This window comes from Physella acuta, unplaced genomic scaffold (assembly GCF_028476545.2).
Source record: "Physella acuta isolate Inbredline_101_S28 unplaced genomic scaffold, ASM2847654v3 ptg001201l, whole genome shotgun sequence".
NCBI lineage: Eukaryota > Metazoa > Mollusca > Gastropoda > Physidae > Physella > Physella acuta.
The window spans coordinates 136,273-162,500 of record NW_026732718.1 but is presented as its reverse complement, the minus strand read 5'-3'; the positions used below and the strand labels follow the sequence as shown (position 1 = coordinate 162,500).

Sequence of the window (26,228 nt, the reverse complement as noted above, 5' to 3'; positions counted from 1 at the left end):
TAGGGTTCGAACTCGTGACTTTTCGGTTTAGCAAACATTAGTTTTCCTGACTCGTCCCCTGATCTACGAACAAAAACCATCATCGATTTAGTGACGACTTAAGAGGTAATAGGCTTAAAAAGTTGGTTCCAAATGGTTGTTGCCAGAGAGCATATTTTTCAACCAAAATTGAATATTTTATAACAATTGTGTAATAAGTACTAAAAGACTTCCTATTTTACTAAGGCTAGAGATATTCAAACAAATAATTACTAGTAATATACTTGTAATTTCGCTAACCCTTTTAATTTTAATTAGTAGAGTCGGGATGTTGTTGTGATAGGGGATGTTATATTATTTAAAATAAATACAATACTACACTCTACACTACTAACCACTATTGTGTATTTTATCATGCAAAGGAATTGTTTTGACTATCATTGTTTTACTTTCCCTGGCCATTCCGGTTGACTTCAAGAAAAGTTTGAGGGCCTATTATTATATATTTGAATTGATAAAATAAATTCTAAACTGCTTTTCAACGGCTTATGTTGAATACAAAAATATGAAAATGAGTGTAATCGATGGTTCCCAGAGAGTTTAAATTTTTAATATTGAAACCACAAGATTAATAACATACATACAATTTTAGTTTGTTTCGTTAACAAAACGTCTAACTTTTCACCCTTGGACTTAGAAATTTTAAACTCTTGTTTTTTTTAAACTAATATATCTGTAGTAGTTTTTTAGTTTATACAGGCTGTTTTAGGCTGTATTCTGTATTCCGCGTATTTCGGATGGCATTAGACCAGTGTTTCTTTCAGACTTGTTTCTCCAGAGTGGAGGGTGGGGGGGGGGGTGCCACTTGAAATTTCCGGGGGAATGGGGCGGACATCGGTAAAACTATATATTTTCTATATAAATTCTATTTCGTTGGGGGTGTGGGTGGGGGATCCGTACACTTTCATAGAAATATGCCTGGTAGAAATCCTCATTAGACTATGTCACTATAGATAATTAAATCAGTTTTTAAAAAATCGTCAGTACAAACGCACTGAAAGCTGTCTGCTAAAAATAGCAGCATAACACATCAACAGCACGAAAAGAAAAAAAAAGCTTCATTGTGCCCCAATGACACGCTGCTAACCTAATTTTTTATAATCTAATTTTAGGTGAAATACAAACTCACCCAACCTCTACCCAAAACTTAAATCCGTGGTTCCCCCCCCCCCCCTTCTCCCCCACCCCTCTACACACCACAGGTTTCTGCTTATCGCCGACATACGTCACAGATATGAAAAAAATGAGAACTGGGTAGATTTTAATGCATTACGTGAAGAACACAGGTGATTCAACACTAGGCTCACACCGTGTTGTCATGTCTCAGTTGTGTTGTCGCTTGCTACGTGCTAGAGGCAGCACAACAGTATCAAAGGGGAAAGAATTCAACAGTATCAAGGGGAAATCATTTAGACGTTTCGAAGGGGAAACTATACAACAGTATCGAAGTGGTGCTAGAAACAGAAAAAAAACATTACAATTACATTATCGAATGGGAAATAACACAACAGTTGCAAAGGGGAAATAATTTAGACGTTTCGAAGGGGAAACTGTACAACAGTATCGAAGTGGTGCTAGAAACAGAAAAAAACATTACAATTACATTATCGAATGGGAAATAACACAACAGTTGCAAAGGGGAAATAATTTAGACGTTTCGAAGGGAAACTATACAACAGTATCGAAGTGGTGCTAGAAACAGAAAAAAACATTACAATTACATTATCGAATGGGAAATAACACAACAGTTGCAAAGGGGAAATAATTTAGACGTTTCAAAGGGGAAACTGTACAACAGTATCGAAGGGGTGCTAGAAACAGCAAAACAGTATTGAAGAGGAAACAATACAGCAGTATCGAAGAGGAATCAATACAACAGTATCGAAGGGGTGCTAGAAACAGAGCAACAGTATCGAAGGGAACAATATAACAGTATCGAAGAGTAAACAATACAGCAGTATCGAAGGGGAGCTAGCAACAGCAAAAAAGTATCGAAGGAAACAACACAACAGTATCGAAGGGAAACAACACAACAGAACAGAGACATGGGAGGACTATATTTACATTGATCGACACTAACAAATTGAAGTTAACAACCTTATTTATAACTCCTTCCAAAATAGAAATGACCTACCTTTTTGGGATAAAAATACCCCAAAGAATAAATCAGATAATAGATCACCGTAAGCCATAGCTTATCCCAGAGGAAAAAAACATGTCCAACCTACCTCTTAACCTCAATAAACACTACTCCACCTACCCTTTTTTAGCATTTACCCCGAAATATTTTGTTAGAAGTTCTAACAGTTTCATTACTTTGAGATTTGTCTGCACATTATTTATGCCGAGAATCTGTAAGTTATAGCCTACATTTTTATACGAGAAGTGAAGCCCATATTTACCCCGAGAATCTGTAAGTTATAGCCTACATTTTTATACGAGAAGTGATGCCTCATATTTTACCCGAGGTGCCAATTAGACGAAAACTTGTTAAAATTTTGTGAGATTCTTCGGCCTAGTGAGCATTAAAAATAAATACAAAAAATCGACTCCTGTTCGAATGTGTTATAAATGGAGAAGATAAAGTAGATTAATTCTATTCCTGTGGTAGCTACGTTGTGGCCTAAGCGTTAGAGCACTAGGCTGTTAACACGAAGGTGTCACGTTTGAATCCGGGTCCAAGTCGGTAGAACGTCACTGAGTTCACCCAGCTCTGATGGGTACCTGACACATGTTAGGGAAAGCAAAGGCGGTTGTGGGGGAGTGAGGTGTGAGAGAGTCCTGTGTGGGGGAGTGAGGTGTGAGAGAGTCCTGTGTGGAGGAGTGAGGTGTGCGAGTCCTGTGTGGGGGAGTGAGGTGTGAGAGAGTCATGTGTGGGGGAGTGAGGTGTGAGAGAGTCCTGTGTGGGAGAGTGAGGTGTGAGAGAGTCATGTGTGGGAGAGTGAGGTGTGAGAGTCTTGTGTTTGAGAGTGAGGTGTGAGAGTCTTGTGTTTGAGAGTGAGGTGTGAGAGTCTTGTGTTTGAGAGTGAGGTGGGAGAGTCATGTGTTTGAGAGTGAGGTGGGAGAGTCATGTGTTTGAGAGTGAGGTATGAGAGTCATGTGTTTGAGAGTGAGGTGGGAGAGTCATGTGTTTGAGAGTGAGGTATGAGAGTCATGTGTTTGAGAGTGAGGTGGGAGAGTCATGTGTTTGAGAGTGAGGTATGAGAGTCATGTGTTTGAGAGTGAGGTGGGATAGTCATGTGTTTGAGAGTGAGGTATGAGAGTCATGTGTTTGAGAGTGAGGTGGGAGAGTCATGTGTTTGAGAGTGAGGTATGAGAGTCATGTGTTTGAGAGTGAGGTGGGAGAGTCATGTGTTTGAGAGTGAGGTATGAGAGTCATGTGTTTGAGAGTGAGGTATGAGAGTCATGTGTTTGAGAGTGAGGTATGAGAGTCATGTGTCAGTGGGAACGTGGGGTGAGACAATATCTGTCTCAGAATAGGGAGTAATATATAAGAGTTTTGATTGGATAACTTGCTTAGTATGCGTGATTTTGATTGGATAACTCGCTGTGCACGAGTGTGGACAATAAACACAAGCTAGCTCACATAAAACGGATATTGTTTCCGATCCAGAAAGCGGATAATATTTCAGGTATCCATCCTGCAGTAATGTCCGGCAATTATTGCGTCAGGGCGCGAGATAGGTTTGACATTTCCGGTGCCGGCGCCAGGTTATTTAGCGCCCTAGGCAAAACTTATTAAAACGTCCCCTTTCACACAAATTGATTACTAAAACACATTTATAAGAAAACAATTAATTAAAAGTAACATATTAATATATTATCAATTGCATACACGTTATAAGTAGACATCAAAATCTAATTTTACTTGCCTCCTTCGTCTCATAAGTGTGTACTAACTCCTTCTACTTCAGTTTTCACGCGTAATAACATTTTATTGAAATTGTTGCTAAGTCTACGAATCTACTTTGTACTTTACGACATAGCCCCCTCCCCCTAAAACATTTTAAGTGCCCCCCTCCCGGGAGAAAGAAAGTATGGAAAAATAAACACTAAAAAAAGTTCTTGTAGTGTTGGGCTCTCTGCAGTTCTCCCAAGGTGTGTTCCAAAACGGAACTTACCTAATTTAAGCTTGACTGTCTTTAGTTATAATTATATAATATCTATATTGTGTACACAGAGATTCCAACCTAAAATTGTTATATATAAATCCTTTAGGTAAGTAAGTAAAGTAAAGTTCCCTTTTCAAACCTGACGGTCTATAGGGCTAGTGAAGTAGAGTTCACTTGTTTCTGTGACCTCGACATATGAAGAGATAGTGTGGTCAGCACTATGACCAGCCGCCTTTACTTTCCCTAACGTGAGTTAGGTACCCATCAGAGTTGGGAGGACTCCAGGGACGGTCTACTGACTTGAACCCGGATTCGAACTCGAGACTTACGGGTTAGCAGTCCAGCTCTTTACCGCTAGGCCACTCCCTTTAGGAGAGGGTGAAAAAATATGAAAAGACAATTAATTAGATGTTTAATTTACGACTAAGACTGTATGTCTACTAACATAAAGTATTGCAATCTACAACGGCTACTGATGTTTTTGTTTTTCAACTTGATAATGCTAAAAAATCCTACCAAACTATTTTGTTTAGAACTTAAGCTGTGTATAATTTTTACAAAAGCAAATAATAACTTAAAGTTGTATTTATATGTAAGCGGTTAACCTAAGGTGCAGGAATTTGAAATGAATGTAAAGTTAAGCAACGAATTAATTCCCATTTGAAAATCCAAATAACAAATTTTATTCAAGGGAAATAACTTTCACAAGAATAGCTAAATTAACCAAGGGTAACTAAGACATGTTTGAAAAACACAATAAAACTCTCTAAATTTCATTAGGTAATAATTATAACAATTTCTTTTATATTAGCTATGTAACTTTGTGTAAACAATATATTTTACCTATTAAATACTTAACTGTATGTTTTGTTTGAAAGTCTAAAAACGGTAGCTTTATTATAACATACTTTTATTCAATTTTGATGACATTTTTAATTGCCGCAGCCTTATACAATTTACCCTAAAATTTTGGATCCCCTAAATAAAGGGACATCTTTCAAATAAACTGGGAGTGATCTCCCCTAAACTCTCTCGAATATTCTTATATGAAACAACAGGGGGTGGCAACTCGGGATATAGACATGCTTTTTAATCCATGTTAAATATTTAAAAATTTTAAAATAGTATAAAATCTCATATAAAAAATAATTGCACGCCAAGTGAACGCCAAATATAATGCGCATAACAGTGCGGAATATATTGTTAGTACTTTATAAATTCATATGCCTTTTTTTTGAGAAATCGGAAATAGCGAAAATTACTACTTCTGTTCAACATAAATTACTCAAAATTTGACAGAAGGCAGAGAATTCGATATTTTACTTACATGTGAAATTTCATTTATCTATCTAAAATAGTACTCAAGTTATTGGCTTATGAAAAATTGAAAGTAGAAAAAGTTCCACTTCCGGTTATTGGAATTCGCTCAAAAGTTGATACGGATCTACAATTATGATATAATACTCATATATGAAATTTCACCAACCTAGATGTAACGGTACTCACGTTGTCGTGTTTACACACACACAGACACACGGACAGAATTGGATAATCCAGTTTTTCCAACTCCATTACTCATAAAACGCCAAAATTTTGATAAATTTGTATTTATAATTTTTGCCCGATTAAAATAAGTCCTCTATATCCCGGATGTGATGAAGGACTGAGGAGTAAAACGGTGAAAACTGTCAAAATGTCATGTGATTTTTCAACGATTTCACTGGACCTACCACTACACTTTAACAGTCAATATGATTCCATACCTTAATACCACAAGACTCGATACTCCCGAACTCCAGAACTACGAAACTTCATCACCTGCATTCTCATTTCTCTATTACCAATCAGATTCCACTAGACATTCAACTACACAACAGCCGAATAAAAATTATGATGCTTTAACACTTTGATACGTTATACTTACGAAACCATATCAGCAACAGCCTTCCGCCGTTACTCCCAAATCTAAACGATTCATCAAAAATTATCAAACAGGTACACAGAGGCGTAGCGAGGGGGGGGGGGGGGCGGGGGGGACCTATGTCCCCGGTCGCCGACCTTAGGGGGCGCCAAAATGGGTTGGAAAAATAAATTGAAAGCTTGAGGGGGGGGGGTGCAAATCGAAATCTTGAGGGGGGATGCAAATCGATAGCTTAATCGTTTTTTTACATCAATTATGTGACACCAAATTAAAAAGGCTGGTAAAAAGCGCCCCGACATATCCAAATTAGGGAGGTGGGGTTGCATTTTCACCATCGCGAATAAATATAGACCTATGAAGACCTAATTTTGGGGTGGGGTGCAAAATTGATAGTTCGTTCTCGGTGCCGAAATAGATCGCTACTCCTTATAAAAGTTATTAATTATTAGGTACTTTTTGATAATAGCGATTAAACCTTTTGCGCCCCCCATCCCTAGGGATGGCGCTCAGGCGACCGACTAGTTCGCCTTATAGGTAGTGCCGGCCCTGGATACATCATGGTGTCTGGTGTCACGTGATACACCATGGTGTGTGGTGTTAGCTTTAAAGGTGTTGTGACTTACGCAGTGGCGTAGCTAGGTCGGGTGTCACTCGGTGCGGCACTCAATGGCGTCGCGACAAACTTTTAAACTTTCGATTTGCACCCCCCTACCCCTCAAATTTTCGATTTGCACCCCCCCCCCCTCAAGTTTTTCTGTATATTTCTCTTACGTCATTGGGAAACCGAGTCGCTCAGAAACATTTGAAGGAGTGAATACTATGGAACACCGTTCGCGTTAATTATTTCCTTTTTTTAAATGAAAATGAAATGGCCTTACTTTATGCGTTTCAGCTAATATTCGTACCAAATAGTGCAAGGTAATACTTATGAAATGTATTAGTGTAATTTGTTGTATAGATGATATACGTAAAAATTAGTGTGAGGTAATGCTTGTAAAATATTGTGCTAGCATTTCCTGTAAATAATAAAATAACCCTGAAAATGGTAAAATTTAGTCTTAGACTCTAAACTTATCATTTATAAAGGGATCAGATGAGCTTAATGTTAAAAAATCTTATAATTTTCTTATACTATCGCATATGAGACAAAAAAATTGAACATTTTTATAAAGAGCTCGTTGTATAGAGAGTGGGGAGTAGGGGAAGGGGGGGTCGGGATAATGATGTGTCAGCCACAAAAACATTTCCCCCTGGGTCAGGGTGAACGTGGTAGATTTAAATTTGTGGTCAGAAATTATCTTTTTGGTCAGAATACCATCTTTTTTGTTACAAAATCACCTTTCTGTTCAGAATATCACCTTTTGTTCGGAATATCCTCTATTTTGTAAGAAAACATGATTTTGTTCAAATTATATTTTTTGGTCAAAAATGATCTTTTTGTTCAGAATATCATCTTTCATTAGAATATTATCTTTGTGTTGTGAATATCATCTTTGTATTTATAATATCATCTTTTTGTTCAGAATATAATGTTTTTAATGGGAAATTATCTTTGTGTTCAGATAATCATCTTTTTGTTTAGAATATCATCTTTTTATTCAGAATATCATCTTTCTATTCAGAATATCATCTTTTTATTCAGAATATCATCTTTTTATTCAGAATATCATCTTTTCGGTCACAGTTGTAATATTCCCGTGTCGGAGTTGAACATGACAATATTTATCGATAGTTTACGTTGACACAAAAGTAGGACATGATAGTAAAAAGACGTAGGACATTGTCCTAGAGAAGCAAACAATAGCTGACTCAGATCATTACACCACATGCGCATCAATCTGCCCTGTGTTACTGTGTTTGTTACTTCAATTCAACTGAGCCTTTGTTAGACTACCAACACATAATGGCTTGTTCAACATAATATACCTGGTTATTAGATACGATACGAACTTTTTTAAAACGTAAGAATGTTTTGTTCTGCTACAGAAATGTAATGGGAGGGGAGGCGATCGAAGGGAATCAGGTTAGATAACCCGAGACAAAGTTAGATAACTCAAGACAAAGGTAAGATTACTTCGTGTTTACGAGTAGAATAAAATAATGGGGGAAAAATATAAACGAAATAGAGAATAAGAGTCATTGGCGTAGAGGAAGCGTTTTAAAAATAGTTTAAATTAAAATAATCGAGGTTACAGGTTATATTCACGGAACTCACAATCCTACTTAACGTACCATTAATGGGGGGGGGGGAACATTTTTTTTCAATCCATCTGAACGACAGTACATTATATAATACTCTACTTCATTTTAACTGATATCAAAATACCATCACCATTTCCCCCCTCCCCCCCCCCCCCCAACCCCTAATAAAAATTGGTTCGTTTAATTGGGGCGGCCGGGAAAGGTCTCTAAATTGTGTATAAAACATTTATTAAAAACTGGTGCAATATTATTGGAATATATGTGGTTATGAAAAGATGGCTTATTGATTTTTAACATACTTGGTTTAAATTTGATGTATTGATGTATTGGATGTTATAGCATTTTCGTAAACTAAACACTTTTTTATTTTAAATTGCTAAAAAAATTGGTTTATTTACATTTCATGACACAAAATGTATACAAAAATTGCTAAACTAGGACACGTTGTTATTTTAATTTTAAAAATTGTATCGGCAAAGTTTTGAGTACAAATCACTATGAGTTTTTTATGAAGTGGGGGTTTCAGAATATCGATCACAGAGTTTCTGTGAAGCCAATCATTTCTTGTCTCGCGAAAGTGAAACTACGGGGTATAACAGGCTAAATGAAAATAAAAAGAAATGTTGCTTTAAACTCAAAAAAAATATTTTCCAGTACTATGTATTTGCAACTTTTTAAACAGTGATTTTTTTCTTTTGTTTTTTTTTAAACTTATTTTACGTCCGCTTAAATCTAAATTTTTAAAAAATCGTTTTTATCTATGTCAACAATAATGGTCGAACCCTATTCCTCAAACTCGGCCATCTCCATTAATAAATCATCTTCAAAAAAGATAAGCAAACTCACACACAAACACACACACGACATATACACACAAACACACGACACACATCACACCGGAGAGGATGAGCTGCACTCACTCAACCAGTAAACAGGACGCGGCCTTGACCTTTGGCCTACCGGAGAGAAATCGTTTCCGACGATGTTTGTTTTCGCGCCACGACGCTAAGCAGATTGATGCAGGTAAGATGCATGTGTGGCATTGACATTTGCAGAAGTATATATGACGTAGTGTCATTGACATATGCAGGTTAGATGTATGTGTGTCGTAGTGACATTTGTAGCTTGATTTATGTGTTTCATAATGTCATAGACATTTGCAGGTTGATGTATGTGTTTCTTCAGTGGCGTAGCGAGGTCGGGTGTCACCCGGTGCGGCACCTAATGGTGTCACCCCCCAGAGGCGTTGCGACCCTTCCCGGGGTCAAACTTTCAAGTTTTCGATTTGCACCCCCCCCCCTTTAAACTTTCGATTTGCACCCCCCCCCCTTCAAACTTTCGATTTGCACCCCCCCCCCTTCAAACTTTCGATTTGCACCACCCCCCCCCCTCAAACTTTCGATTTGCACCCCCCCCCCTCAAGTTTTTCTCTCTATATTTTGCTATTTTTTGCCTTGGTGTCACCCCCCTAAATGGTGTCACCCGGTGCGGTCCGCACCCCCCGCGCCCCCCCCCCCCCCTTGCTACGCCCCTGTGTTTCTTGTGACATTGACATTCGTTGTGTGTTTGCGTGATGATGTCATTGAAACGAGCTAAGAGAAAATGTTGCTTAGCACAGCTAAAGGGGTGGGGTTTTAATTCATCATTTCCTGTTATTTTCGTGGAATTAAAAAAAAAAACTAAACAGCTTAGTCGACAATTATAAATAATAAAATAACACTGAAAATGGTAAAATTTAGTATTAGACTCTAAACTTATCATTTATAAAGTCATCAGATGAGCTAAATGTTAAAAAATCTTATAATTTTCTTATACTATCGCATAGTGACTAAATGTTTAAAGATTGTATACTTTTCTTATACTATCGTGTAGTAACTAAAAGTTATACTTTCCTAACACTATCGTATAGCGAGTGTGTACCTACGGTGGTGAGGGGCGGGACTTACTCGGGTGCTTGTATTATTCAATCTGTCCCCCACTTGTCCAGTATGTGATGTAATACTGACGCAATTGTTAGAGTAACAGGGGCACTGTTTTTAAATAGCTCCATTTTATCTTACTTATCATACTTAGCATTGATATTGTATAATGGGTCGCACCACTAAACACCATAATGGGTCGCACCACTAAAACACCATAATGGGTCGCACCACTAAACACCCTAATGGGTCGCACCACTAAACACCATAATGGGTCGCACCACTAAACACCATAATGAGTCGCACCACTAAACACCATAATGGGTCGCACCACTAAACACCATAATGGGTCGCACCACTAAACACCATTATGGGTCGCACCACTAAACACCATAGTGGGTCGCACCACTAAACACCATAATGGGTCGCACCACTAAACACCATAATGGGTCGCACCACTAAACACCATAAAAGGTCGAATCATTAAACACCATAATGGGTCGCACCACTAAACACCATAATGGGTCGCACCACTAAACACCATAATGGGTCGCACCACTAAACACCATAATGGGTCGCACCACTAAACACCATAATGGGTCGCACCACTAAACACCATAATGGGTCGCACCACTAAACACCATAATATGTCGCACCACTAAACACCATAATCGGTCGCACCATTAAACACCATAATAGGTCGCGCCCAGGGGCGGAACTACAGTGCCGACAGACCCTGCAATGCGGGGGGGGGGGGAGGCACGCCATTTAGGGGCCCACAGCTGACCAAAATACTTTTTTTTTATAGTTAAATTTTTAAATAATCTCTTGCATTTTTGACTAAATGGTTGTTTTGTAAAAAAGATTACCATAGCTGCGGTTGGATTATCCTTATTCTATAGACACCACCACACGCTCTTGTATATTCTTTTTCCCTTTGTTTTTTAAACCACTGTGAAAGCCGAGTCCTCTTTCTCCTACACACGTTCAAACCACTTCCATGACTTATTTCCCTTTTTTAAATAGTCAACAAATAAGGGTGCTCATAAGCTCCTTTTAATAGATTTGCACTAAACAAATTAAAAAGAAATTACTTCTCTTAATTATTTTTTTTATAAAGTACTTACTAAAGAATGACATTGTATAAAAAGGAAATTATTTAAAATCAATAATATAAATACAAAAAAACATGAAAATGAACATAACACGAGACACCATTACTTATACAAAGCTTTCACGGCTTATATTCTTTTGACCGACTAGGGGTTATGAGGTCTGATAGCAGAGATAAAATAAACTAGATTTTTAAAACAGACTAATGCACTTACACACATGACATGTTGTTGTAATTTGTTTTGATTGAAAAAAAAACCCGAACAGGCCAGCAATGAGAATCCTATGTTCGTATTTTGTGTTTATATATATATATATATATATATATATATATATATATATATATATATATATATATATATATATATATATATATATATATATACAGTCACATCAACAGGCTATAAATTTCTCACTCTGACAAATGACCAACATAGCCGTGACCTTTGTTTAATCACGTGCGTGTCTCAAGGTCGTCAGGCTGGTGGTCACCAGACAAATTAATGGTCTCGATCTGGCGTCAACACCCCCCCCCCCAACCTTGAATTCCAAGACGACCAAAATCGGCTGGAAGCGCGTACATGAGGTAACAGCCCACACACCTTTCTCTGACGACCCCAAGAATATGTTCGGGTCAGGGGTCGAGGACTAAATTAGCATATATCAAGTCTATCTCTTTAAGACTAGGTCGTGGTGTCTTTAGGTCGGGTAATACCCGCTGCGATATTTTATGATAATCTCTAACAAGATGCTTTACAGCAATATTTTTGAAGCTGTGTTCGTACAACTACATTAAATTGTGGAGTTAAAAGAGAGAAGTACCACAAATGAAACTCACAATACCAGATTAATGTGTGGGTCCACTTATATCATAAGGTATTGACACAGATATAACCTTTGATAAGAGATACCATCTTCAACAATGTAAGAAAACTTGTAAATTCTCACAAATAATACACCCCATGACAAATCATAAACCCTCGCCTAAATCATAAACCCTCGCCTAAATCATAAACCCTCGACTAAACCATAAACCCTCGCCTCGATTATAAAACCCTTGCTTAAACCATAAACCCTCGTATAAACCATAAACCCCCGACTAAACCATAACCCCCGACTAAACCATAAACCCTCGACTAAACCATAAACCCTCGCCTAGATTATAAAACCCTAGCCTAAACCATAAAACCTCGTCTAAAGTCTAAACCATAAACCCTCGCCTAAACCATAAACCCTCGCCTAAACCATAAACTCTCGACCGAACCATAAACCCCCGACTAAACCATAAACCCCCGACTAAACCATAAACTCCCGACTAAACCATAAACCCTCCACTAAAACCCCCGACTAAACCACCAACCCTCACCATTGTGAGAATCCCTGCCTGAAGTCACCAGTTGAAATGACCTGCATACGACGACCTGTCGATTCTTGTGAGCTCGTCAGTCACGTGACATTTGATGACGTGGTATAAACAATGTCACGGCCGGTTAGTCGCAAGAAAAAATAATGGCGGCTCAAACTTGAATCAATTTTTTTTTTTTATTTTTTTCCTCGGATTTCTAGGAGACGACTTGTGATGACGACGCAATATAGTGGGTGTGTGGGTGTGTGGGTGTGGGTGTGATGAATTATTTCCTTTCCATCCTGTAGCACATCGGATTATACCATATGTTTTGTTATCAAGGTGGGAGAGGGGGAAGGGGGGGGGGGTGCTGCTCGGGGTCAAGGGTCGAGATTGTATTTACAGTGATTGGTGGGAAGTTGGGGAGTCTACAATGGCGTGGGTAGTTGTTAATTAATTAACGAGATATAGCACGGTGAATGTCATTTAGACGGTGGTGAAGGACATATGGGGTGAAGGTCATTTGGAGTGAAGGACATGTAGGGTGTTGGCCAGGTGGTGTGTGAAGGTCATGTAATGGTGTGAAGGTCATATGGAGTGAAGGTCATGTATAGTGAAGGTCATGAGGGGACTTGGCCATGTATGGTATGAAGGTTATGTAGTGGTGTGGAGGTCATATGGGGCGAAGGTCATTTAGAGTGAAGTTCATATGGAGTGAGTTCATCTGGGGCGAAGGTCATGTGGAGTGAAGGTCATGTAGTGGTGTGGAGGTCATGTAAAAGGGAAAGTGTGAAGGTCAAAAAGAGAGGGTGGAGGTCATGTGATTTTTCCCGGTTATTATAAAATATATCTTCTGTCGGGGTGGGGAGGGATGCGACTTAGCCTAATTAGCATGCAGCCTACAATCCATAAGTGGTCATTGTTTTTAACCCTATGTTACTTAGTACAGTAGCGTAGCGAGGTCGGGTGTCACCCGGTGCGGCACTTAATGGCGTCACATCCCCCCCCCCCAGAGGCGTAGCGACCCTTCCCGGGGACAAACTTTCAATTATCGATTTGCACCCCCAAACTTTCGATTTGCACCTCTTAAAAGACTATTTAACACTCGAATTAATCACTTAATTAAGTGGAATTATCATTTTGCTATTTTTTGCCTTGGTGTCACCCCCCTAAATGGTGTCACCCGGTGCGGTCTGCACCCCTCCCCAGCTACGCCTCCGTGTTAGTATTAGTGTGTCGACGTGATCGTAGATTACTTGAAGTAGAGCGTGACAGTATAGTTATAGATGGTTGTAGGTTGTCATTCAGACTTTAGGGTTGGGTGGGTCCGACTAGTCTATTTTATTTCCACATGTGGCGAGTGTGGTGCTAAGTCTGTGTCTTGCCACCTGCTTTCTTACGTGCGTGTGTGTGGTTGTGTGAAGTCCTTTTATTGCTTCACTTCGCTAATTAAATTCTTATTTTAATATTAAAATACAATTTTTTAGCTAGTTTACTTTAAATCTAAAACGAATATACTGCCGCTATCCTCCTTGTCGTAACAAAAATAGACCAAGAAAAAAAAAAACAAATATGATCTTATTCAATTAGTTATATAACGCGTTCAATCAGTTCATGAGATGGAAGCTTGCCATTTCATATAGGTGGCCGGAGAGGACCCACGTTTTTTAAAGCAAATTTTACTGATTTTATTAGCCTCAATATGCTAAGTACGGGTTTTAAAAAGACGCCTCGCTTTGAAAGTTGATTTAAGAAGGTGAGTGGAATTTACTGGTTAATTAACCGATTTGGCTTTAGCTAGGCACGTTATTTATCTGGCAAAAACTTAGGCAGCTTTTAAAAAAGAAAAAACCAACTTGCCACATAGGATGCGATAATATTTTTATTGACATTACAACCATTTCCTCTCGCACGCAGCTGTTAGTAAACAAATGCTGAATTGTGCAAGTTAATCGCAACTCAACTCATAAACAATAGCTAGCAGATCGGTATTCAAATGTGAATTTTATCTGGCATAATACAGAATAAAGTTGACAATCTACCTTCAACCTGAGTTTGTAAAGTCGACTTGGTGGGGAGGGGGTATGGAGGGTGGATTGGCGGCTCAACCAGTGTTTCTTCCAGACTTTTTTCTCGGGGGGGGGGGGAGGCACTTGATGTTGTTGTTTTTTTTTTGGGGGGGGGGTGGGGGTGGGGCTACATTTCCCGGAGGGGGGGAAGGAGGGCCGACACTGTTAAGTATATATTTTATATGTAAATTCCATTTCATTCGTGGGGGGGGGGGGGGGCGGTAGACATTTTCTGGGGAGAAAGACCCCCCCCCCCTCACACACACACCCTGAAGAGATGCCTGGGAGAAACTCTGGTCTTAATATCTGAAACTCTGGCACCAAACTCGGGGCTTTGGAGTTAAAAGAGCACGTCGCTAGACCACGCCCCATCCCGCTTGTACCCAGTGTCCTACATCAACATTTTACTACACCCCTCCACCCTCACACACACCACCACCACCACCACCACCACCATCACCAACACTTAAATTAATTTGAACGTGATACGTGCCCCATAAGGTAATAGAGGACTTAAAGCGGCCCAAAATAGTTAAGTGAATCTCAGATGGACGACAGTTTGAAGTCTAGACATAGAAGGAGAAGACACTAGACAAATCTGAATGGAAGATGATGAATAACCTGGACATTGTCTTCCGTGGGGTGGAGAGCCACAGGGTTGGGGGTGGGGGGTGTTATAGTATAGTTTAGTGAGGGTAAAGGTCAAGATACGCCTTTGAACCAGGCGGTCAATACCGGCAGGTGAAGTAGAGTGCATCTGTTTCCGTGTGCTCGGTTTTTGAAGTTAGAGTGTATAGTTGTGTGCAGCCAACACCCTTACACAACACCCCCACCTACCCCCCCCCGAACACCCTTACCTAACACCCCCACCCACTCCCAACACCCCCACCAACCCCCAAAACCCTTACCCACCCCCGCTGTTTTACTGTTCAACACATCAAAATGTATTTAAAACATTATGTAAATTTGTATAGAGTATAGAGAAACGAAACTTTGAAGAAACAAAAATGGTGTACACACCACTTGAGACTGTCTACATTATACTGGGAACGTATCAATAGATGATATATATATATATATATATATATATATATATATATATATATATATATATATATATATATATATATATATATGCTACAATGTGGAACGTTAATATGAGATTAGTATCTTTCAGTGTTGATTTGGGGAAAAAATATGATAAAAATGTACCTGAGTGAGCGAGATGAATGCTTATCGTAACTCAGCTTAGAGAAATCGCCCAGACCCTAATACTAAAGAGAAGAGTGGTTGTGTCCCTTTGTACCACAAAAGGTTCGCATGAATGATGATACTTTGTCTTTTACGTGAACACAACAGTAAATATGTATATATATATATATATATATATATATATATATATATATATATATATATATATATATATATATATATATATATATATATATATATATAGCCATAGCACATCAAAGTACACAAGGGCCATAACTAGACTCAACAAATTATTTCTGGGCTCTTAACCTTATTACAACCCAGTATAAATGGGCTAAAGCCCGAACAAAGCACAATGTATACTGACTATACTTACAATAGGTATGCGCCTTCAGTTCGGCCACTTCGTCCGGCCTCAACTTACTCGCTCGCTTTCCCATGGTAAACTCCAACAAGAACCACACGATATATCCACAACACCGGAGTACAGTCCCTTGAACGGAAATGTGAATGACAAAAAGTTAATCAAAATACTTCTTGGCAGTTCTCCCAGTAGACAAAAGAATATTTAAAAATATGCAGCCTTCAGATTTCAAACTCAGCGGGTCTCAATTTTTTTTTTTTATTTCCTGTAGAACACACTACGCTGTTCCTGTGTTGTTCCCGTCCTTGGAGCTAGTTCCCCTAGCGCTGGAACCATTGCTGAGCGCCTTAGCTTTCTCACAGAGCTTATGTTTTTTTTTTATCTAGCACTACGTACACGCTGCGCCCAGAAGAGACTCACATCCCTTACAGAATCAGTCACAGATCGCGAAGGGGAATGTAAACACGCCTATCTACTTATCAATCGGCCAGTCTGGAAATAAAAATAGAAAAAAAAATTAGATAAAAATTAGCAGATTTGATTTTTGGATTAATTAATGTAGGCGTGTTGGCTTTGAAGTGAAGTACACAGTTTATGCGTAATCATTAATACCGGGGGTAATTTTAGGTGCAAAATGTTGGGAAGGAGCGAAATGTATTTATAGGTGTCGTCCCAAGATCATGTTGCGTCATGGGGGAAGGGGGGGGTGCACTCGTCTCACATACAAAGTGACGTCATAACCATAGGTGAAACTGACTTGATTAACATATTTCTTAACTTTATTGAGGTCATGATTCTTCACACAATGATCTAATGACAATATCCTATGACCTAATAGATACGATGAGCACTTATGCAATGACAACATTTATATATGACCTAGAAAACCTCCTTTAATTAATGACCAAATGAGCACATTCACACAATGACCAAAATGACCACATATACACAATGACCTAATGACCATATACAAACAATGACCAAATGACCACATTCACACAATGACCAAATGACCACATTCACACAATGACCAAATGGTTATATACACACATATGACAAAACGACGAATTCACTCAATGACCATATAGCTACACACTAACATAGCCCCTTACACATTGAACACACAAACAAACACAGACACACATAAACAAACACAGACACACACACACACACACACACACAAACACAGACACACACACACACAAACACAGACATACATAAACAAACACAGACACGCATAAACAAACACAGACACACACACACACACAAACACAGACACACACACACACACACACAGACACACATAAACAAGGCTAGAAAATCAAACCTAATTATGACAAAGAAGAAGCACAACACGACAGGTAGCTAATCGCCTACCTGAAGTTTAACGCGTGCTAATTGAACTAGATAACCCAACGCCTATCCTAGCCTTCGTATTAAGCCCCCCCCCCCCCCCTCTCCCATAAGTTCTTCATTTCTAACAAGCATAGCCTGTCGTCCTTATCATCTACTTTATTCTTCATTAAAACGTTGGAGTGGATCAAGCAACGAATTAAACAACTTCGTGACCCCCCCCCCCCCCCCCCAATGTAATTATTGCGTGTTAACATTTTATGTCCTAACTACCAGTTGACTCAGAATTCAGCCCTCTTAGTACTGGATTTGTTTCAATTAAGTTTGTTCATACACAAAAATTGCAGCAGTTGTTTGATTTTGGAGTTTTCTCTCCTCGACGGGATGCTGTCCCCGGCTTACGAGCATGGAAGTCTGCGAACCGAACCCAGGGGCGTCAGGGGTCAGGCGCTATCCTTTCCCCCCCCCCCCCCCCCATAAATTCAGAGTGCTCAATTTTGACGAGGGAGACAGTGGGGCTGCATATTTCTGGAAGTCAAAGCTATGTGTAAAGACTGAGGGGCGGGGGGGGGGGGGGGGGCTAGCTGGTTAAAGTCGCCCAAGTTTTACGATATAATCTGTGTGAAATCTGGCATTTTATTAAGACAAACTGTAAGGTGCTAATGGGATTGGTGTCGTCATAAAATGAATTTGACGTCAGGGTTGGATTAGCTGTCAGAATCAATGAGGTAAGTGATCAGATACAATCGTGTCTCAGCAGAGAGGTTATGTAGCCATTACATTAGTTGTGATTGTGTGGACATGATTGTACAGCCATGGTTAGGTAGTTAAGATTGGGAGGCCATACATGTATGGACGTGATAGTGTGGCCATGATTGTGTGAACGTGATTGTGTGATTGTGTAGCCTTGATTGTCTGATCGTGAATAAAATATTTTATTTAGTTTAAGGAGGGGGGGGGGGGATGGAGGACGGTATACTTGCTTCGGAGGGGAGGGGGGGGGGAGGAGGTGGCTGCTCCCACAAAGAGACATGAAAGAAACTCTATAACTGGCTAATTCTGCTATTTTTTTTTAACATAGGCCTGTATTCATTGATAAAAATTTTGAAAAGACCTTAACAATTCTGAAGTAGATTTATCAATAACATCAGATTAATATTTTTTAATATTAATATTTTTTCTCAAAACTAATGTGTCTTAATTCCATGACAAGTCACGTGATACGTGTGACCACACTCCCCCCCTTAACATACACACAGACCCTCCATTCCCCCCCCCCCCACCCACACACACACACCCCAACACAGGAACTAAAGTGCAGGCTGACACAAATATCATATGGATTAGCTTTGCATTGTTGTGATAGCTCAGAACATAAGTTATAACCTTACCCCCCTCCCCCCCCCAACCCCAACCCCCATTCCAGCAACACAACACCCCCCCCCCCCCCATCAACAAGCCCGCTAAGTGTCCCCATCAATAATAAACATCCCCCGGCATCGACGGCATACACTCCCAATTTTCCCCGACCCCCACACCACCATAAACTCCCGGCAGTCGCACGGCCGTCCTGAGCCCGTCACTGTGATGTACATCTAATCTGAGACAAACTCGATTTGGGGACTCCGCGTAACGAAACAAAAAAAAATATAATAATAATCAAGGGAAGTAACCCACTTTTTTCTCTCTTCAGATTTACCCTTTTGTTTTGGGAATGGCGTCCGTAAAATATAGGGTCAAGTAGATTGCGGTTTAATGGTGGATGACGTCGTTTTTACCCCGGGTCACTGAGGGGTAAATGATGGGTCATGCTGTTTTTCAAGCTAGGTAATTCATAACCGTTGTATTTTTATATTGATGGAGTTGTCGCGCTTTTCATGAACGGGTTGATTACTATCTGTCTTCTCGTTTTTTAGAATGATTCCGTGGGATTTTTTTTTTTAATGTTTTATATAGAGTGGAAGATAAAGATGGATGTGGCGGTTGGATTGATTGCTAGCTGGTGGTTTAACCGGTAAACTTGGGGTTTGGGTTTGGTGGTTTGTATGTATGGTGACACACAATAGCATTGGCGATGGTGATACGGTGACACATTAAAGGTCACAGGGTGACACTGTGGCTGTTAACACAGAGAAACATCTGTGATGGTGACACAGTGATGGTGACACGGTGACACAGTGGCAAGGGTGACACACTAAAACATGTGTGCTGGTGACACAGTGAAAGTGACACGGTGACACACAGTGACAATGGTGACACACTAAAACATGTGTGCTGGTGACACAGTGAAAGTGACAATGGTGACCCAGAAATATTTGTAATAGAGACACGGTGACAAAATAGTGATTTGATACACAACAGCATTGGCAATAGTGACACGGTGACACACAGAAATATGTGTGATGGTGACACGTGACGCAGTAGCAGTCGTGACAAGGTGACACACTGAAGGTGACACACTGAAGGTGACACACTGAAGGTGACACGCAGTAGCATTGACGATGGTTGCAAACAGGGCCAGTGATAATTTTGACATTCAAAGAAATTGGTGATGGTGAACCAATGACTTAGCCAACACGGGGTGACACCCAGAAGTGGTGACGTTGAGTAAACAACGCCTTATCTGGAATGGTGACCCAACGATATCATACAGCGGTGACACAATGACGCAGGTGTACAAGCTAGGTATAAAGGTAACAAATTAACCAAACCAAAACTAAACCTACAACCAACCTACACACGCAACCCTGGGTGATGGCAGCTATAGGAACTAGCCAGGAATTGAAATCCTAACCTAACCCTAAACTACCAGTCACACCGGAAACGTGTTAGTAGTTACTGACATAATCCTAATCCGGCTAGGATTAAGACAATAGACTTAAACCCAGTTTGAACACTATTAAATTGCAGGTAGCTTATCATTTGCTTAGCGGCCACGAAAATAATGTTATAAATAAAACCTCACCACACAAAAGGCGTGGTGGTGACATAAAAAGGTTAGGGTTCGAAACCTTGTTAGGTCCATTTTTTTTTTAGTTTGATAACATTTAGGTTTTTAAGAAAACACAGCTTCGATGTGAACTAGCATAAGATGGGGCATTGTGCAGTTCATATAGTTTTTTTATTCTCTGTTGCCATAGAAATGTATAAACAAATATTGTTTTCCTATACATAAAGCCAGGTTTAGAAAGGATTTGGGTTTTTTTTTACTTACGAGATAATGCGTCCATTATGCTTACAAGTGCACGTAAGTTATGTTCTATATTGAATGTATTTATTTGAGATAGAGTCTTTAAGGCCATTATCCTCGAAGAAAGAGTTCCTTATTTTATGCACTAAACTGGGATAATCACATAAGGGCTTACTTAACTGTACCACATCAAAACACCACACTGCCACTCACAGCTAAACAGCAACGTTGCAAACGCTATACGTTTACACATCCACACAAGACAACACAACCACACAGCCATGCTTGGATAGAACCACACAAAGACATAGCCACACAACCACACAGCCACACCGTGTAAGAATGCTGCGACTGATTAACATTCACATCTCTACACAAAATCATACCTCCACGCAACCGCACATCCATATATCCAGAGAGTTATCCAACCACACAGTCATACATCCAGAGAGTTATCCAACCACACATCCATAGAGCCATCCAGCCACACAGCCATATATCCAGAGACCCACACAACCACACATCCAACCACATCACCACACAACCACCTATCTACACAACCACACCCTCCCCACCGACTCCCAAAAACATCAACAAATAAATTCTATATCGGCTCGCAGAGCCCCTAGATAAGACTCCTCTTTCCCTGCCTCAACCCCACGCCTGATAAGTCGCCGCATTAACCCACGCCTAATCTCGCGTGTAATCTCGTATGTAATCTCGTGTGTAATCTAGTGTGTAATCACTCCACAATCTCCCCCCCCCCCTTGAAAGCGGTGCAACTCACCGTTATTTGGCCACGTACAGACATAAAATTCCTCCTTCCACCAAATTTTGGATAATTTCAAACTGGTTTGGCACGAGAAATTGGGCTTTGTTAAGTTGTAAGATGAGTAAAGTCAAAGTCGTTATTTTTAAATCGATAGTTCAAAGCGAGTTTTCTGATGTCGTATGAATAGATAGTCTGTGTAGTGTTTGTGTAGGGTAACAGAATTAGACTGGGGTTAGGCTAGTAGAATAAGATTGTGTGGAATAACACAGTAAGAATGAAATTATTGTCTAGTGAGTCTAGTGTAGAACAAAACAGTAAGAATGAAACTATTGTCTAGTGTAGAATCACACAGTAAGGATGAAACTATTGTCTAGTGTAGAACAATGCAGTAAGGATAAAACTATTGTCTAGTGTAGAACAACACAGTTAGGATGAAACAATTGTCTAGTGTAGAACAACACAGTCAGGATGAAACTATTGTCTAGTGTAGAACAACACAGTAAGGATAAAACTATTGTCTAGTGTAGAACAATGCAGTAATGATGAAACTATTGTCTAGTGTAGAACAACACAGTAAGGATGAAACTATTGTCTAGTGTAGGACAATGCAGTAAGGATGAAACTATGGTCTAGTGTAGAACAACACAGTAAGGATGAAACTATTGTCTAGTGTAGAACAATGCAGTAAGGATGAAACTATTGTCTAGTGTAGAACAATGCAGTAAGGATGAAGCTATTGTCTAGTGTAGAACAACCCAGTTAGGATGAAACTATTGTCTAGTGTAGAACAATGCAGTAAGGATGAAACTATTGTCTAGTGTAGAACAATGCAGTAAGGATGAAACTATTGTCTAGTGTAGAACAACACAGGATGAAACTATTGTCTAGTGTAGAACAACACAGGATGAAACTATTGTCTAGTGTAGAACAATGCAGTAAGGATGAAACTATTGTCTAGTGTAGAACAACACAGTAAGGATGAAACTATTGTCTAGTGTAGAACAACACAGGATGAAACTATTGTCTAGTGTAGAACAATGCAGTAAGGATGAAACTATTGTCTAGTGTAGAACAATGCAGTAAGGATGAAACTATTGTCTAGTGTAGAACAACACAGTAAGGATAAAACTATTGTCTAGTGTAGAACAATGCAGTAATGATGAAACTATTGTCTAGTGTAGAACAACACAGTAAGGATGAAACTATTGTCTAGTGTAGGACAATGCAGTAAGGATGAAACTATTGTCTAGTGTAGAACAGCACAGTAAGGATGAAACTATTGTCTAGTGTAGAACAGCACAATAATGGTCTAGATGTTGTAGTACATTTGGGAAGCTGCCAAACTTGCAGTTTGTTGCTCAGTGTAATAAGGCTGGTAGCCAAGAGATGGAGCCAACAGTAGGAGCCAACAGTAGGAGCCAAAAACAGGCACTAAAACAGGAGCCAACAGAATGAGCCAACAGGCACTAAAACAGGAGCCGACAAAATGAGCCAACAACAGGAACTAAAATATAAGCCTATACAAAGGGCCAACAGCAGGAGGCAAACGCATACACTAAAACAGGAGCCAAAAACAGGCACAAAAACAGGAGCCAATAAAATGAGCCAAAAAAAAAAGGAGCCAACAACATGCAATAAAAAGCAGCTAAAGGTAACTAGTAGTTCTGAAGAAATAAAAAAGGGACAAAAAAGGAACTAAGAATATGAGACCTTAAGATGAGCCATACAATTGACTAAAAGTGGGACCATAAATAATGACACAGGGCCGTCTACCTCTAGCGTCTACGTAAGGGTGTCTCAATTGGGCGTCTGTAATGGGACGTTTTCAAGATAGTAAGTGCATAGGGGTATCTGCTCAAGGACGTCTAGAATCGCTACATTTATTATGTCATCACATCGGTGAGTCAGGATAAGACATGAGTGACTCACATTTGTTATTTGTTTGTTGTTGGTGTGTGTGTGTGTGTCGGTTTTTTTTTTTTTTTTTTTTTTTTTTTTTTGTAGTTTTGTGTTCATGTTTTTTAACGCCGCTTTCTCGGTTTTGTTTTGATCTTCTGTTGGTTTATCTTTTTAATTTTTTAAATTTTTAGTTGTTTTTTTCCCAGATGAATATTTCAGAAGGGTTTGGCAAAAATAAGGTTTATTTTATTACCTACATAAAATACATTAACTGTTTTGAATATTTCATTAAAATATGTAATTAAAAATTAAGTTTAAAATTTAATTTTTTACTAATTATAGTAATGAAGATTTAAGACGAATCAAACATATTTTTTTTTTAAAAAGTAATTACCGTTTTGCTTTTGCTAATTATCAAGGTGCCTGGCAATTAAATGTAATTAGCATACCTTCCATGCACAATATCCGGCAAGGTGTGTAGCAGAATTAAAACCACAACACACACACACGAGTGGGAAATCCAGCTGGTAAAATCCGAAACACGTGCGAGAAGCGGAACACACCGAATGCGAACACACTGCCGTACACAAGAGTTGATTAGCGAGCGTGTATAAACTCACACACGCATCCACGCGCACGCCAACAGGAATAAAAACAAAAAAAAAAATTAAGAAAAACCCCGTGTGATAAACTAACACATAAGCGCACACACACACACAGTTTTTTTTTAAAAAAAACAGGGGGGCGGGGGGGAATAAAATGAAGCCACAGGCATCCACTGATAAAGACTATTGGTCGGGCTCGCGGTTTTCAGACAAGCCAAGGTAGCGCGTGGAAGCCACGAGAAGGGGGAAAAAACGCACGTGCTTGACGGCGCGGGAGTGCGTGAGTGCCGCGGTGAAGTCTCCGGTACTCACAGACATTCTTGCCTACATCGTGTGTCCCCCTCTCCCCCCCCCCCCCCTCCTCCAACCCGGCGGGTATCACGTGGGTCGGTTAATTTGAAGACGATGCCGAGTGTGAGAAACGAGGTTTTGCCGCGGCGGCACAAGGCACATCTACCAATACATGAAAATTAGACGCTGTAGGGCACGAGATTGTGGGGAGGGGAGGGAAGAAAGGGGAAAGAAAGGGGGAATTTTTTTTATTTTATTTTAGAAACGGAAAAATCCGAAAATGAAAAGAGAAATCGGAAATAGTTTCTTTCATTTGTAATGGGAAAGGGGTGAAACGTTGAATCAAATTAACAAATTGAGGTTGGATTTTTTTTTTTCTTTTTACTTTCTCGTATATACGAAGTATAGAGAAAGTATTGTAATCGTGCACAAAAATAACTTGAAATTTTAATATCTTTCACCGTATTACACCTCAGTCCTTCATCACATCCGAAGTTTAGAGGACTTATTTTAATCGGGCAAAAATTATCAATCCAGATTTATCAAAACTAAGAGGTTTTATGCGTAATCCAGTCTGAAAAACTGGGCTTTGCAATTCTGTCCGTATGTCTGTGTGTCTGTGTGTGTGTGTGTCCGTGTGTAAACACGATAACTTGAGTACCGTTACAGCTAGGTTGATGAAATTTCATATATAAGTATTTTATCAAAATCGTAGATCCGTATCAACTTTTGAGCGATTTCCAATAACCGGAAGTGGTACTTTTTCTACTTTGAATTTTTCAAAAGCCTATAACTTGATTACTATTTCAGATAGATAAATGAAATTCCACAAGTAAGTATAAGATCTAATTCTCTACCTTATGTTAAATTTTGAGTAGCTTCCGTTGACCGGAAGTAGTAATTTACGCTACTTCCGATTTCTCAAAAAACTAATGTAAATTTATTAAGTACTAATACTATTGCGCACTATTATACACACCTTTATTAGGCGTTCGCTTGGTGCGCAATTGTTTTTTACTGAGATTCTATTGTATTTTTAAAAGTTTAAGTATTTAAAATGGATTAAAAATCATAACTATATCCCCAGTTACCATCCCCTGTTGTTTTATATAAGAATATTCGAGAAAGTTTAGGGGAGATCACTACCGGTTTATTGTAACTTGGCATGAAATTGGAAGATTAAAATTACGCGTGTTTAACCTTTGTTTTATACGAAACGAAATTGTAATACGTGGATCAAATGAAACAATATTTCATTATTGTGGCTCATTAATGTGGTTTCAGCCTAATTACACTTTGAACTAATTGAAATGTAGATATAATGTTGATGTGGAAAGATTTAGTTTCTTGAAAAAAAATATGAAAGATGTTGTTACAAAAATGGACGAATGCGCTAATATAAGAGAGTGAAATATGATGCGAATGTTTAGCTATTGGGTGAAACATCGAACAAAGATCAAATAGTGGATTTATGTTTGACATATGGGCTCGTTATGTTATGCTCAACGTTTGGTGAACATTAGGAAAGTTACAACTACAAGCAGCTAAAGATTTTTGTTGGGGTGTGCGGGAAGTGCTGACATTTTGTATATACAGATTTCTTTTCTAAAACACATATATGTATGTGTATGTATATATATATATATATATATATATATATATATATATATATATATATATATATATATATATATATATATATATATATATATATATATATATATATCGTGCAGTTCATTTTATTGTTTAAATAAATTAATAAATTAAGGAACAGAAAAATGAGACGCCCATTAATTTTATTTTTAAAAAAAATATTTTCAAT

General features: G+C 39.0%; 1 long non-coding RNA gene across 1 annotated transcript in view; it reads right to left on the bottom strand.

Moving 5' to 3' along the window:
* Positions 1 to 24,169, bottom strand: part of LOC131957063 (uncharacterized) — a 25,040-nt gene extending 871 nt beyond the window's left edge. Inside the window, exons 1-2 of the long non-coding RNA XR_009389023.1 lie at positions 23,905 to 24,169; positions 16,309 to 16,788 (exon numbers count right to left, since the gene is read on the bottom strand). This is a non-coding gene — a long non-coding RNA (uncharacterized LOC131957063). The remainder of the gene's footprint in view (positions 1 to 16,308; positions 16,789 to 23,904) is intronic.
* Positions 24,170 to 26,228: the final 2,059 nt, after the last annotated feature.